The sequence below is a fragment of the Ochotona princeps genome, chromosome 30, assembly GCF_030435755.1.
Source record: "Ochotona princeps isolate mOchPri1 chromosome 30, mOchPri1.hap1, whole genome shotgun sequence".
Lineage (NCBI taxonomy): Eukaryota > Metazoa > Chordata > Mammalia > Lagomorpha > Ochotonidae > Ochotona > Ochotona princeps.
In genome coordinates this window covers 10,277,144-10,293,261 of record NC_080861.1, presented here as the reverse complement: position 1 = coordinate 10,293,261, position 16,118 = coordinate 10,277,144, and the positions used below count along the sequence as shown (strand labels likewise).

At 45.5% G+C, this 16,118-nt stretch overlaps 1 protein-coding gene across 2 annotated transcripts in view; it reads right to left on the bottom strand.

Annotated features, from left to right (window-relative positions):
* UBE2E2 (ubiquitin conjugating enzyme E2 E2) overlaps positions 1 to 4,802 on the bottom strand; it is a 183,292-nt gene extending 178,490 nt beyond the window's left edge. The window contains exon 1 of one of the 2 annotated variants that reach the window (XM_058657023.1): positions 4,597 to 4,802. The gene's annotated coding sequence lies outside the window, so the exon portion shown is untranslated. Of the gene's footprint in view, positions 1 to 4,379; positions 4,552 to 4,596 lie in introns of those variants that run through there. The other variant, XM_058657022.1, reaches the window with a different exon arrangement.
* Between the last annotated feature and the right edge of the window lie 11,316 nt (positions 4,803 to 16,118).

Below are 16,118 nucleotides of genomic sequence, written 5' to 3'. Positions count from 1 at the left end.
CTGCCCTCCTGGGTACACAAGCAGAAAGCCTGACTGGAAGCACAGCAGCCCTCCAGAGCCTCAAACCAGCACTCCATCTCAGAATGCCGGCTTTGGGGACAGCAGCTTAAACCACTGTGCCACAGCACCAGCCCCCAAAGCCAGAGTTACACATCTGAAAAGGAGGAACTGTGTAATATGTGAGTTACATCTTAATAAAGTAGTTATTTTAAAAAGAAAAAAAAAGTGAATGAAAGGGGGGATCAAAAGGATTGCAGGCCTACTGTTAACACCAAGAATTGTAAAAGACTGTTGATCCTACACAGTGAGAATTGTGGACTACTAAGTAAGCCAACTTGCTAAGCATCACAACAGAGGGTAGCCCAAATAGCACAGGTACCAAGAAACAAGGGATACCTTTATATACACACCCAATCTCTACAATCCTCAGGGCTGAACTGAGGTTCAAAACCCTCCAGCAAACCAGGTTTTTAGCTAACCTTCTTGATAACATCAGTACATGCTGTCTAAAGAACACGTGTGATCCAAATAAACACTGGACTGCCAGAGAGTGTCACACTGGCTCAAGCATATACTAGGCAGTCACGCTTCACAAGAGACGGAGACAGCAGTCAGACACCGAGGAATTCATTTTCCCCATCATCTGGATGACATGTCCCTCAAGGTTTTCAAATTCCTTTTACTCTAAGTTCATGTTCCCCAAGCAATTCTGATTATCAGCTCAATTTCTTTTATACCCTAATACCTATGCAGCTATTAAAATCTAGAAACAAACCAACAAAAACCCAGTAAGCGAAAAGGACTATCCTCTCCTCAATGTCATTCAATTATAATCAATGTGTGAGTTTGTTTATTATGAACTCATTACAACCAGCTCAATGTTCTGATAAATACACAATTGAACCAACAAAAGGAATGCTCTACAGACCCCAGAGGGCCTTGTATTCACTGTTGTACAGTCATCTCACCATCACCTGGAGCTCCATGTAGCGACCTTCTCAGTCACTTCCTCAAAAAGCTACCTATGTTCTAAGAAGTACCATTTATACCTTTGCAAAATCAGAATAAACACAACAATTTCATTGGAAAAGGATACTCCTGATTACCTTTTACTCATGCCATGACTTGAAATAAAATTTGCTAACATGATCAAAGATGAAGATATGTGAAACATATCTCTCCTTTATTTCTCATTACTAGTTGGCATTAACTAAAATGCAACATCACTAAAGACTAGCTTATAACTTTTTCTAAACCAAAGTGATTCTGGAATACAGACCTCTAACAAGGTGTACAAATTTTTTTTTTCTTCAAAAAAGCACTACTACTGAGTGGAAGAATCTGAAATCACAGGGAGGTGAAGTGCCTTCTCCTATGTAGAACAAAAATACATCCACCCAAACAGCTCTGAACCTCAGGGCTGGGAAATCCGAGCACTCTTCCAGCTCCTCTGTGGCTGCCGAGCATTCATCTCCACAGTGTGACATCTTTTATGAGCACTAAAGTCACTTAACAGAACACTGGAATTTTATATCAGTCTGTTTCACATCCAGCTCTAAAAATCACATTCTGCCCTTTTTTTTTCATTCTTATTCCACTTGAGATGATCATACTTGGATTTAACACTAGTTTTCTTTTTTCAGCTTACCCCTATCAGTTAAAGTATGTCAAAGTTTAAAACACTGTCAGTCTGTACACAAAAGCACGTGAGAGCAGATGTGCGTGGGCGTGAGAAAAGGAATAATTCTCAGGCAAAGGCACTCCACTGCAGCCAAAGTACTACCGATAATATTTTAGGAAATGTGCAATGAGAAAGAAGTCATTTTGTCTATATCTTAAACCTGAAGTGATCCATTACAGGACAAATAAATGGGAACCTAAATTAAACAAAATCAGGTTTTAGTGAAACTGCAGCTTCAGCTTAATACACTGTGACATAAACTATGCCTTGAGTTTCAGTTGTACGTACTAGCTATAAAGCTTCACTCTTTTCAGTATTTTATTTATCTGCATTACACACTATGTAGTAATGTCATGATTATATAACTACTTAAATACGACTCAATGGCATAATCTGAGCCATAATCTAAATTTCAGATGTCATAGATGACTCCATAATAGAAAACTAGGGGAAAATTAGTCTGAGGACAGAACTATTTAAAATACCACTTCAAAAATGCCCAGAGGGGAACTGTCCATAGTTTCAGAATAAAGGGGAAAATATCCTTGTTCCTACTTCTGACCTAAGATATCTTATTTCATCCAAATATTAACCTACAGATGATAAGTTTGTCTCACTAATGAGTACTACAGAGACTTTAGAAATAGTTTTCTTATTTCTTTTTAAATTGAAAGTAAAGGGACTTCCCACTGATTTTTGTTTTCTGAATGGCTAATTACAGGAAAAGCATAAAAAGAAAGGATTGTACCACTCAGGTGCAATGAATTTTTAGGAAGAAAAAGTAGCTGATGAAATATTTTAATTAGTCACAAGTATAAAATCAGTGTCTTGTCTCTCTAATGCACAAATGAATAACAATGAATTAAAACTTGTTAATCATCTTCTAAATTAGCATTTTTTATTATCCTTAAAAGTAATCCCTAAATAGCTAATCTGATCCAATCACCTAATCTAGAAGAACAGCGAACGCAAATTCCAGGGTTATAAGCACAGAACTACTCTCTCAAAGAAACAAAAAGCATCAGGCAGATCTTCCTCTAACAGACATTGCATCTGAGCTGTATTTGTATCAGTGATGCAGTGTATTCTGCAGTTAGTCCTGGCAAGTAACACTGCAAGTAACGAAACTCCGTAAATATTCAATGATTCTGTCATAAATATTATTGATAACATAAAAGCAATCGCACTCATTTCCTAAACCCAGATTACTACGCAGGCAGGCGGGACAATAATGTCCCATAATACAAAACAGCCACAGTCAGCATTTGTTTCAGCTTTCCGAAACCAGAAAACGTCAGATTCTGTCATCTATATCACGCTGTCTTCTTACGTTCCTAAACTTTTCTAATAATGTGAAAGAATGTATGCCCCATGAATATACACAACACCTGGCAGTCCCCAGCTCTTAACACACCTGTCAGGGTATCTATGCGGGCAATGGGGACACACGCAGCGAGGAGGGAGAAAGAGAAGGGTCTGCTGTGTCCCGGGAGAGAAGGGATGGGTCGGGCCAGGAACACACTCCATCCTCAGCACCAGCTCAAACCAACAGCCAAGGAGAGCATCCAGTTTAAGACAAATATTTATTCCCAAGCTCTAGACACAAGCATGACACATTCAGCAACACACTCGCAGAGAATCAAGGAGTAAAAACGAAAAACCTTAAATCTTGTCTGAACCTCCCAGGCCAATCTCAGAACAGGTTCTAGTACTTCCTTTTGTGCTGGTAAATTAAGATGCGAGGAGGTTCTTAGAAACATGCGAATGGGTCTAAAAGCCACCGAGACACTGGATGCTATCTTTCTAACGCGGCCTTGATTTCCTTAAGGGAGGATGGATTGGGCATTTTTGCTTAGTCTTGGGGGGTGAGGGGGGGAGCCACAAGAAGCCATGTTTTATCCTCATTAGAAGTGGGAAAGGGCAAAAGGATCAAAATATTTCGAGAGGGGTGAAAAAAGAGAGAGGACAACATTTGGGGTGGCGGGAGGTTGGGGGGGTTGGGAAGCAGCGCAGAGGGAATTCAGTTTCAAACCAGGCCAGTGGAGGCTGCAGAGAAAAAAAATCAGAGAAAAATGGGATTCAGTTCCACACTGTGACAAGTACCAGGCATCACAAAAGACCAACACAACGCACACACCCCACAGCAGGGTACACACAAATACACCCCCCTACACGGTCTTCCCTGGTGGGTCACCGGGGTGCAAAGGCGGTGGCAGCAGCGGCAGAGCCAGACCTGGCACTCGCCAGAAGACACACCATGTGCAGCAATTATGCAATTAGGGAAAATCGCAAAAGATCAAGCTGAGCACTTTCTACCGTGACATTTATCCTGTACTTTTTTTTTTGCACAGACTTAGTTCCAGGATGCAGCTGGGAGAGAGGGTAGGGGCCAAGCAGGGTGGAGAAGGATGGGGAACTGAGAACGGAAGGGGGTAGAAGAAGGACAGGGAGGGAAGAGGCACGAGGGGAGAGGTGTGGGGGGGAGGGAGGATGGGAAGGAGGGGGAGGGGTAGAAAGGGCGAGAATCGGGGGCAGGAGGCTCTCGGGAGGGGGCGCCGGGCACGGGGCACTCCGGGCCAGGAGAAGGAGGCAGCCGGGGTTCCGGAGGTGCTCCCCGAGACCTGAGGCGCGAGAGCGAGCTGAGGAGGCTGAAGGGGCACGCCGAGGCGGGGGGCCCCCCGCGGGCCCGACCGAGTACCTGAGGGAGGGGTGTCCACGCAGGTCGCGGGCTCCACGCGCAGCCGGGAGGGGGCAGGGCTGCGCGGCGAGACGGAGGACCGGGCTGCGGGGGTCCCCGGACACGGGGTGCTCCCCACCGACCCACGGATCGCCGACAGCCGGACCCACGCACCCAGCACCCGACCGCCCGCCCGGCCACGCCTGTCCCCGCCGCGCTCGCGCCCGCCCGGACTCACCCTCCGCGCCGCCGCTGCCACCGCCGCTGCCCGCGGCCGTTCCAGCTCCGGCTTTCCGAGGCTGCTGCCCGCGGCCGCCGCTGTGGCCGCCTGAGTCCTGTGGAAAGTGAAGCCACCACCTCCCGGAGCCGCCGCCGCCGCCGCCGCCGCCGCCAGCCGGCCGTCCGCGCGCGCGCCCGCCAGTGCGCGTGCCCGAGCGCCCGCCCGGGAGAGACCGCGAGAGCGCGAGCCCCACGTCGGCCGTGCGGGGCCGCGCGCCTCCTCCGCCCCTCCCCCGCCGGCGCGCGGCCGCGAGGGGGCGGGGCCCGGCGCGCGCACCGGCCGGCCGGCCGCCTGAGGGGCCAGCGAGCGAGCGAGTGAGCGAGCCAGCGGGCGGCGCGCCAAAGTAAAGTGACAACCGCGTCCCGCGCGCCGACCCAGGTGGGCCCAGGGGGGGAAACCGAGGCTGCAGGGGCGGCTGGAGGGAGGGGATACGGGGGCCTTGCCGGGCGCGCGCATTCAGAGCAAACGTCGGCTGAGGCGAGGGTTGTCCCAAGACGGTGCGGGGGCCTTGGAGGGCGGCCTGGGAAGCCTTTAACCCGCGTCCGTGGCTTCCCTTGACCTTACACTCACCTCAGAGCTTACACGCACAGAAGGCTGTTCCTGGCGACCCGCCAACCCTGCCTCGTGCACGCGTGGTGTCCACAGACACCCAGGAGAGAGAAACTTGACGGTGGCCTCTGAGACTCGCTCAGGCTGAGCCTGCAACCCGAAGGTCCCAACTGCCCTTTGGCTGCCTGACCCAGAACGCTCACCAGCAGGTAGCTTTGCAAACTCAACCTCCCGCAGGCATCCCACCCCCTAACCAAGTGCTCCCAAACTCTCCTGCCTAGAGACCTTAGAGCTGAGAGTGCCTAAGTCCTGTCCGGTCAGGGCTGAAGGGGGAAGCCCAAAGAAAGGGGTAGTAGTCTTAGTATCTCCTGGGTCTCTGGAGAGTGACCTGCTCCCCTACCTAATTCGCTGAGGGAACCAGCATGGCAGGTGCTCTGTGCATCCCCACCACCACCACCATGGAACCGTGGGTCGAGTCTGAAAGAAATCTCTCCACAAAGGCCCCAGAGGACTCTGGGATGGCCCAGTGTCTAGAGGTGCACATTTGCTGAACGGCTTCTGCAAGAGTTGACTGTTACTTGTCCAAAGCAGGTTTTTGACATCTAGCCTGTGGATATCACCACTGAGAAAAAAGCTGGGTACATTCCTAAGTGCCACTTTGATCTGTCACTGAGGAAGGGCAACTGGCCCTCTTGCTCATAAACTATAAAACAGACTTTGCCGGATTGGAAGTTAACATTTTCTGGGATTGTCAGTCACATGGCCATCACTCACGTGGTTCAGCGTGTTAGTAAGCGTGTTGCAACATGAACAAGAAAAGCTGGCCTAACATATACCATGTTTGCTTTCTAAGACTACAACTAAATCAAGTCTTTCACAGACTAACACAAGAGTATAATGCATTTATCCCATGAAGTGCTTTCATATTATTCTTTTCAGTTTACTCATTACATTTTGAGAATTCAGAGATTTCGATGCTTCTGCAGCTATTTAATAGGATAGATGACAGAATCCCCATTTTTCATGCTTTTTGGCAGATAATAATTTATGTGTGTGTGCCCTGTTTATATCCCATTTATTGTTTACAATGAAGGTTTTATAACAAAGCATGCTCCTACTACAGAAAATGCCTAAGTTGTTTTATAGTGCTTGATCCTTGGCAGTTAGGAGCCAGAATGCCATAATGTCACTGTGGAAAGAATTAGGAAGTTTCTCTGCTCAATTACTAAGAGTGTGTTTACTACAATACTTTGTCAATGGATCTTTTAACTATTGTTTGCTGTTCACTAACTTAAAAAAAAAAGGTTTAGTACAAGTCAGACTTAGTGTTTTCTTTCATTTGAGAACAGGCACTAGGTACTAGACACATAACATCAAATAGAAGACAAAAACCTACCTCCACATGGTATTCCCTGTCCCTGACCTTCTGTCTACACTCTATGTTCAATTCATCAGAAAATTCTGTTGGCTGTGCTTGTGCCCTGATCCAATCCACTGTCATCTCTTAATTCTGGTCTCCCAGGCAATCTCTCTCCTTCCCCTACCCTCTGTACACACACACACACACACACACACACACACACACACACACACACACACCGATCTTGGTACTCCTTCTCAACACAGATTATGTTATGTCTCCTTAACAATTACATGGAGTGTGCATCCTAGAGCAACAGCCAAACTTCTTATCATCACTGCTGACCTGCCCGCCACCTCCCACGAGGACCCCTCTTATGTCATGTTGTACAACTTCACTCACGTTCACCTCCACCAGCCTCACTGGCCTCACTAATACAGACCACATCCAACATTTCTCAGCCTGAAGATATCTATACCTAGGGTCTCCCTTCTCCAGAATATTCTTCTGTCCCAAACCTCCACCAGAATTTATGCTCCTCTGCTTTTTTTTCTCCACCATCCTTGCCTGCTTATTTTTGTCTTCCCCTCCCCTTTCTTCTCCCTCTGCCTCGCCCCTACCCCATATAAGCACCTTGAGAGAAAGGATTTTATTGAACAGGATTCACTGCTGTGAACATTCAGTAAATATTGATTGAGTAAATGAAATTGAACTTGGGGCTGCCACCATGGGGTAGTAGGCTAAACCTTTGCCTGTGACAGCAGTATCCCTATGCCAGTTTGTGTCCCAGGTGGCTCCAAACCTGATTCAGGTTCGGTGCTTATGGTCTGGGAAAGCAGCGGAGGATGGCTCAAGCCCTGGAACTCCTACACCCATAGGGAAGAACTAGAGGAAGCTCCTGGCTCCTGCCTTTGGATCAGCTCAGCTCAGCCCCAGCCATTCCATTCTCTCTCTCTCTCTCTCTCTCTCTCTCTCTCTCTCTCTCTCTCTCCATCTCTTTCTCCCTCTTTCTCTCTCTCCTTCCTGTGGCACTGTGTTTCAAATAAAAATAAAACAAATCTTTTTTTAAAAATGAAACTGACCTCTTTCAACTGATGATGTTATTGACTTTATTCTAATTTTTTCAACAACAGGGATCAGCACTTACCAAATCCTTAGTTTGTGGCAAGACAAACTTCTAAGCACTTTGCATACACTAGCTCACAGTTGCAGTAAGCATTGGTTTATTCAGTTAGCCTCATTGTGCAGATAAGAATCAGTGAGGGACACAATAACCTAGTTGACTAAATCCTAACCTTGCATGCACCAGGATCCTGTGTGGGTGCCATTTTGTGTCCTAGCTGCTCCACTTCCCATCTAGCTCTCTGCTTGTGGCTCAAGAAAGCACTAGAGGATGCCCAAGGCCTTGGAACTCTGCACCTGCATGGAAGACCCAGAAGAAGCTCTTGGCTGTTAGCTTCAGATTGTCTCAGTTCTAATTATTGCAGCCACTTGAGAAGAGAACAAGCAAATGGAAGATCTTTCGCTCTCTTTCTCTCTATTTATCTCCCTTTCCAATAAAAAATACAGTGAGACACACAAAGGGGTTAAGCCACTTGCTCGTAGTCAGAGTGGCAGACTTAGATTAAAAATTCAGTTTGACTCTGAAGTATGAGCTTCAGGTTCCCCCTTGAATCCAGAGTTGGATTTTTATTTGATCTTTTAAGAAAAAAAAAAGTAGCTCACCATTTGTAGGGCTCCTGCCCTGGATCATTAACTATTCATCATGAACTCACTTGCTCCTTATACTACGTTTCTTATTTCTGGGATATAACACAGAGCATGCATCGCCTCCCCCATACTCCAAACTGGTAAATGAAACTGTGTTTTTGAAAGGTTGTTCTTTTAGCTTTGTTACTGGCTAGTTTTGTGAGAAAGCAGTTACAGCTGATTTTTCAGTTTGGAAGGCCCCTCTTGGTCAACTGGTCTGGATTTGAGCAAAATCAGGGGAGAACCTCGTTGCTTGTGTGAGAAGCTTCCATTTTTGTTAGGCACTAGGTGATCAGGGGTTATTAAATATTTGAGTTATACCTCCTGAAAGAAACATGCTAGAGCATGTTCTAATGATAAGGACTGAGAGACTGGGGCTGGAAAACAACCATCTTTTGCTTATAGTCTGACTTAAAAAAAAAAAAAGGGAGACAATGGGAACCTGTGTTTACCTTGACTATTTGGTGATATGGGAAAACTGAGGCCTAATCAGAGCCAAGTCGCTAAGGATCCCAATGTCTAGTCCAGTAGTGCAAAAAGGTATCTACAGAGTGTTTAACAAATGTTTGCAGCATAAGTGAATAAATGATTGAGTTTCAAGGTCTTATCTGCAGTGTCCTGAAAGATTGAGCTAGGAACACCCTGCTGAATCACTCCTAAACCTTTAAATAATATGTGTTTGTGTCCCACCACTAAGTTTTGGGGATAATTTATGATGCAGTAATAGATAATTAGCATCTCTTGCACTCTGATCTCCTGGGATGAAGTTCCAACTGCTAATCCTCTTCATATCCAAGATGCTGCTGCTGTGATCCTTCCTAAAGCAGAGTCCCCAGAAGAGTTCTTGCATGCAGCAACACAGAGCAGCTTCAGGGAGTGCTGAGATGGGAGTGAAGGCCCTTCAGAAAGCGCACAGCCCCACAATGAAAACAAAGGGAGTGATTCAGGAGGTCTGTCTGTGAACAGCACAGACACAAGGGAAGTCCTCCCTTGAGATATCTATCAGACCCGAAAGGACAGTGACATAAAGAGTCAGTTTTGTGGTGCAATAAAATTGTGAAGCAGGATTTCTTCACTACAGTTATAATAATGTTGTTAGTACAATTAGAGCAGTTTCTTTTAAGATTGATTTATTTTTGTTGGAAGGTCAGATTTGTAGAGAGAAGGAAAGGCAGAGAGAAAGATCTTCCATCGACTGGTTCACTCCTTAAGTGGCCACAATGACTGGAACTGAGCCAATCTGAAGCCAGGAACCTGGATCTTCCTTCAGGTCTCCCATGTGGGTGCAGGATTCCAAGACCTCCTCCACTGCTTTCCTAGACCACAACCGAGGAGCTAGAGAGGAAGTGGAAAAGCCAGGACATGAACCAACAGCCATATAGGTCCTGACACATGCAAGGCAAGCATTTAGCTACTAGGCCATCATGCCGGGCCCTAGAATTCTTCATTAGCTGTTTCACTAACCAAATACCTACAGCTTCTGGGCCTGGGTAGGGTTGAAATCAAGAGGCTGCAACTCCAAAAAGGCTCTGCATGTGGCTGCCAAGGAGCTAGGCATTTGAGCCATCACCTGTTGCTTCCCAGAATATGCTTTTCAAGAAACTGGGTTAGAATTGGAAGAGTCTCAAGCTGGTAAAGCTGCAGCCTATGATGCCAGCATCCCCAAAAGAGCAGCTGCTCATGTTCTGACTGCTGGGCTTCAGATCCAGCTGCTTGCTAATGGCCTGAGAGAAGATGGTTCATGTGTTTGGTCCCTGCCATCCCCTTGGGAGACCTAGATGAGTCCCAGCGTTGGCCTTGCCCATCCCAGGATGTTGTGACCATCTGGAGAAATGAATCAGCAATTGGAAGATTTTCATTCTCTTTCTCTTTTTCCTTTCTTTTGATAACTCTGCTTTTTCTTCCAGGTCTCCCATGTGGGTGCAGGGTCCCAAGGTTTTGGGCCATGCTCTACTACTTTTCCAGGCCACAAGCAGGGAGCAGAATGGGAAGTGGAGCAGCCGGGACACGAACTGGCATCCACATGGGATCCTGGGCATGCAAGGTGAGGTTTTAGCCCTAGGCTATTGCTCCAGAACCGAGAAATATTATTTTTAATAACAGCTTTATTGATACATAATTCACAGTCTGTATAATTCACCGATTTAAGGTATGATTCAGTGACTTCCAGGATACTTACGTATTCAGAGCAGGAGCAGCATATTTGGAAATGAGGGAGAATATAGAGTCTTCTGATTTTTTAGTTCTATCTGTCCTGAATATGAATATATATATATATTTATATCCCAGATTACTTCAATGTATCTCATATATAGCATATATTATATATTATATATCTCATATATTATATGTATGTATATAGGTTCAGAAATTAATCAGAATCAAATGACAGAGAAGACAAATGTCAACACTTGAGTTTCTAGCATGGTCCTAGCCGGGTGTTCCCTCAAACACTGATATGTCCCTTATATTGGTTGAGTCCTCTTGGAAGCAGGCATCAAGACAAAAATAGACATGTCAGAGATTGATCTATTTATATATGAAAGGTAAAGAGCAAAGGGAACAGGAGTCAACAGGAAAATCCTTTGGGCTACAGTGCACACTTGGCGCCCGTGAAAGGAGCAAAGGGAACAATGTGGCATGGATTAGATGAGCCTCAGACTGAAGTGTGGCTCTGAACATTGCTTTGGCCTTGCAGAAAGCTCAGAGCAAGGACTGCACATAAACAATGGCCAAGAAAATGCCAGAGCCTAGTGCTTCTGTCGCCTGCTGGGTCTGCCTGGAAAGATCAGTGCCTTGTTCAAAAGTGCTGACCTGTCTTGTGGTACTTAAGAGCTAGCAGCTACTGAAACTCCTGAGCTGACAGTACAGTCTTTCTTGAAGTGACCTGAACTATGCATGTCCATGGCTGTATGCTCGCCTTGCACTTTCATCATCACGATTCCACTTTCACCAACACTGCTTGATGTCCACCTTGGGCTTGTTGGCTTGGATGACCTCCTTCACTCATGCTTGTGGTTGCTACCTCCGCTTTAACTTGGGTGATGGACTCCGTGCTTTTTATGATAGCTGATATGCTGGGCAGAATTCTTCTACATACTCCCTAGTTGACATCCTCAAGTCCCTGCTGTCATTAGACCCACTGAGACTCAAAACAAGTGCGTGAGTTCTTCAGGGGGTTAATGTTAGGCAGAGCACAGGACGGACTTCCTTGTTATTCCTCTCATTTCTCTTCTTCGAAAGTAAGAGGTTGGATAAGTGTTTGGCACAGTGGTTAAGATGTTATTTGGGGAAACTGCTTTCCATATCAGGATGCCTGCATCCTCTGGTTTCCTATACAGCTTCGTGTTAACGCTCACCCTGAGAGCTAGCAGAGGATGGCTTAAGTATTCAGTCCCCTACTGCCCATGGGAGACCTGGATGAACTCAGGCCTCCTGGCTTCTACTTAACCCGGCCCTGGCTGTTTTCAGCATGTCGGGGAATGATCAAGTGGCTGGAAGATTTCTATCTGTCTATCCCTATCTTTCTGCCTTTCAAATAAAATGAAAAATAAATAAAATTTAAAATACGAGCAAAAGATTCACGCCAGTTTGCTCTGAAGAATACATAAGAATTCCAACAGTTGCTTTTTTTTCTAATCTGTTTGAAAACTACATCCCTAAGGAATTATACCCTTGTAAGTAAGGTTCACACAGAAGAGCTCTTCACCCCGGTACTGCACCCCTAATTCTTTTCTCTCCATGCTTTTGCATGATGCCAAGAGACCTTTTGTAGAAAAGCTCTTTTATGATTTAAGAATGCTAAATTTAGGCCAGGATTTGATTCAGCAGGTCCTCCCAACGCTTAGTATGCTCACATCTCATATCAGTGTGGCTGGTTGAATCCTGGCCACTCTGCTCTCCATCTAGCCTGCTGTTAATGCACTTGGGAGGCAGCACAATGATGACATGAGTACTTGGAGTCCTGTGTAGGAGGCCTGGATGGAGTTTCCGGCTCCTGGTTTTGACATTGTCCTATCCTGCAAGCATCTGAAAAACAAATCAGGTACTAGATCTATCTCTGTGTCTGTCACTCTGCCTTTCAAGTAATACATTTAAAAAAAAGTAATACATTTAAATAAACAAACAAAACAGATGAAAAGCTAACTTACTCCCTGAAGTAAATATCTGCCTTCTGAATTTGTCCCACAAGTTACACTGATTTGTGATCTTTTGCCATTTAGGTCACTGTCTTCCAAGTGCACTTTAATTGTCTGTTTCCCTTAGGATATGGTATCAGGATGGAACACAGTATTCTAGGAGGAATCAACTGATCTAAGCCACAACAGAAATCCATTTGTCACCTGCTATCTCTACCCCAGGAGTTTTCCATTCCCAACTGCTAAATGTCATGTAATTCCTATGAAAAGGATGGACATATTGCTTTCTATGTGTACACTAGCTTAGAAATGACAGAATAAAACATTTCAGGGGACCACAAGCCCAGGGGACAACCTTGGTGAATCAATTCTCTGCATCCTGACTCCTTACCTCCTTAATTAGTATGCATCACTCATCCCTAAGACCCATAGAAATAATGTCAGCTTTAAAGAACAGTCGTAAATTTTACCTCTCTAGAAACTCCTGGTTGGTCCCAAGAATACGGGAATTTAAGTTCCACAGAAGAAATCATTGTTTCTGAAATTGTATCATGTTTCCACTTTGGTAGTATAAATTAATTCTTTTGGAAGCTCTCTAGTCGAGTTTTATCTGCAGGGTTTACACAACAGCAGATATTTAGGAGTTTTTTGCAGTTAGAATTGCTTTTTTAAAGCAAGAAAACTTCGTTAAGTAAATACATTTGCATTTATACACAGAACATGTTCTGGCAGAGCCCTGAATAATCATTAATTCAAGCATGGTTGACTACACAATACAGCTTCATTACGCTTTACACTATTAATGGTTTGTTTACTAAACTTCTTTCTCTCCACATCACAAGTTTAACATTCCCAACATGCCCTGTATTTTTAATGTTTTCTCCCTAATAGCTGAGTTATGCATAATCATGCCCTTATTTGTGTCATCCTTTAAAATATCAGGCTGTTTCACACCTCTTTACCTTTAGGTATTGAGACTGCATACCAAACTAATCCAAAACCTGATGATTTAAACAGAAACAATCTTGTGTTCCTTTCTTTTTTAACCCTTTTAAACATTTTTAATTTTCTTTTACATATTGTTTACAGAGTTGAGAGGGATGCATGCCCATTAAGGTCTCCGATTAGGGTGGGGAGGGCCAGATATGAGGGAAGAGGGGCGGAACAAAGGTTTCCGTTCTTGCTTTTCCCCTCCTGTATCTGCAGTGGGGAAGAGGAGAGGGCTACACCTTGCTGTCAAACTGTATCAGTACCTGGGGATGGGGGATGGTCTTTTGATGACACCCCAGAAGCCCCAATGTGGGGAAAAATATTTTGAGGTTACTTGAGTGTTTTTGGTAGTTCTGCAGTGTTGTTGGCTCTATTGTACCAGGGTCAGGAAAATCTTTCCAAGCTCTCTTGGCTGATGAGGTCCACTTCAGGACTTCCATAGACCCAATCACTTACTGCAGAGCCTGGCCAGGAGACTTACCCAGTCAGTTCTGCTTTCCTTTCTCTGATGAGGCACTCGAGATCCTCTGCTGGCCTAGATGAGCTGGCTGTCACATTCCCAGGTGCATCTGGGCGTGGTGTCCACTCCACTGCATGAGCATGAGCAACCGATGAGGCCTTGGTCCAACATGCGTTCCAAGATCAAACCATACATCCTCTATTATTCCAGGGTTCTAATTAGGGAGTGCCCCCAAGAAACCTCATCTTGGGTAAGCCCAGAAATGATCCTTGTGTGTTCCAGCTAGTGCAGGGTCAAGTTTGATCTGTTACCTGCACCAGCCAACCCACAAACCAGTTCACATACTGCATTCATGCCCCTGAGTGGTCAGTTCTGCTCCATCCCCATCTCTCATGTGAACTGATGGGTTCTGCAGCCCAGCCCAGCCCAGTCAGCTCTCCACAGGCCGGGTGACCATGCACACCAGACCTAGTTAGGGTGATCTCCAATAACCCTCTAGTCAGCCAGCCCCTAGTCCCAGTTTTTGGATGTGCCAGCATTTTTTGTGGCCTAGTCCAGCTGGGCCCACATCCTATCTGGCTCTCTTGCACACCCATGGGTGCTGTGGCTTAGCTCACCCTGACCTATGCCTAGACCTGATCCACAAAGATGCCAGTGGATGCTGCTACCTTGTTAAGCCTGACACACTCCTGCTCCTGGCTGTCATCTTCACCACCAGGAGCTTCAGCCTAGCAGGAGAGTACCCAGAGTTGTCCTACCAGGTCTGCTCCCAGCTCTGGATCTCATGCATGCCAAGTGTTCTACAGTCTAGCCTGACATACTCACACCCAGTTCCAGCACTTATAGCAGGTGTGGTGGCCTAGCACAGCCAGGCCTGCCTCAAGATCCAGCCTACATGCCAGCTATGTGTGCTGCAGCCCAGCTTGTCCCCAGTACCAGTTTTCATGCCACCAGTGGAAGCAATAGCATAGCAGGGGAACCCCTAAAGTTCCCCTACCAAACACACTCCCAATCATGGGTCTTGTGCATGCCAGTGGGTGATGAAGCCCAGTCTGGCATGGTCAGCCTAATCCTTCATCTTGCACACAAATCTTAAATTTGGTGAGGGCTTGGTGGAAATGGCTCATTTATTCTGCACCCAGGATCACCTGGAATAGTTTGACGTCTGGAAGACTTGCATTCAAGATGAGGTGGCAGTTTGGTGATGGTTGTGAACTCGAATTGTATTTCTTCCTCAGCATGACTTTCCTTGAGCTGCTTGACTTTCTCAGAACTTGTTCTAAAAGTGTTTCAAAAGGATGTGAAAAGTGAGAGTCCCAGGAATACTAGACAAATGATACATAGACTCTTTGAATCTAGTCTTGTAAGCTACCTCCTCAAGTTATATTTAAGGAGAAGGTGATTAAACTTCACTTCTTGATAGAGGAATGGAAAGTTTCCAGAAGCTTTCTTGGGGGACCAAAGTATTGTTGCAGCTCTGTTTGGAAAATACAATATCCCATAGATAACATTATTTGCTTTCATTGAATCTCTGTTTGCTTTGTTGTGTTTTTTTGCTTTGAATTTTATCCTTTAGCTTTCTGCTCAGACATTCCTTTGTGAAACATTTTGCCAACAGAATGAATCACCACCTCTGCTGTGCAACCTATCTGCCACATCTATATCCCAATTCTTCATTATACAATTGTTTTAAAATTCTAAATTTATGTCTCACTTGCCCATGAGACCATGAATCTTAAGGAGTCGATTCTATAAGCACTGATGTGGCTCTCCTTGGCCATCACTGAGGCTGTTTTGTACATCACCCCAAAGTCATGGCTAGTTTCTGCCTGTTAGAGAAGGTTGAATGTGGCCTCTAATCTCAGCCTTATGCATCTCAGCTTTGCTACTCAAAATGTGATCTGTCCATTAGCAATGAATTGTCATAGATGATTTTCAGAAATGCAGATTACCAAGCCTTACTCCAGACCTCCCCAACCTACATTTAACAGGATCCCAGTGGTTTGTTGACATATTAATGCTTGAGAAGCATTGCTTTAGAGGATTTTGGCTGTCCGCTAAGAAATCCGTGGGGCCAAGTGGATGCCTCCTTCTGGAGCCCAACACTAGGCTACTAAACAATACCCCACATCAAAAGAGCTGCAAAATTCCTTTGACAAATGGATTCAAGAGGGATTTTACTAACAACTACTTGAACCTTTTCCCTGTATCTGTCCTCCTAGAAGGGAGGTAC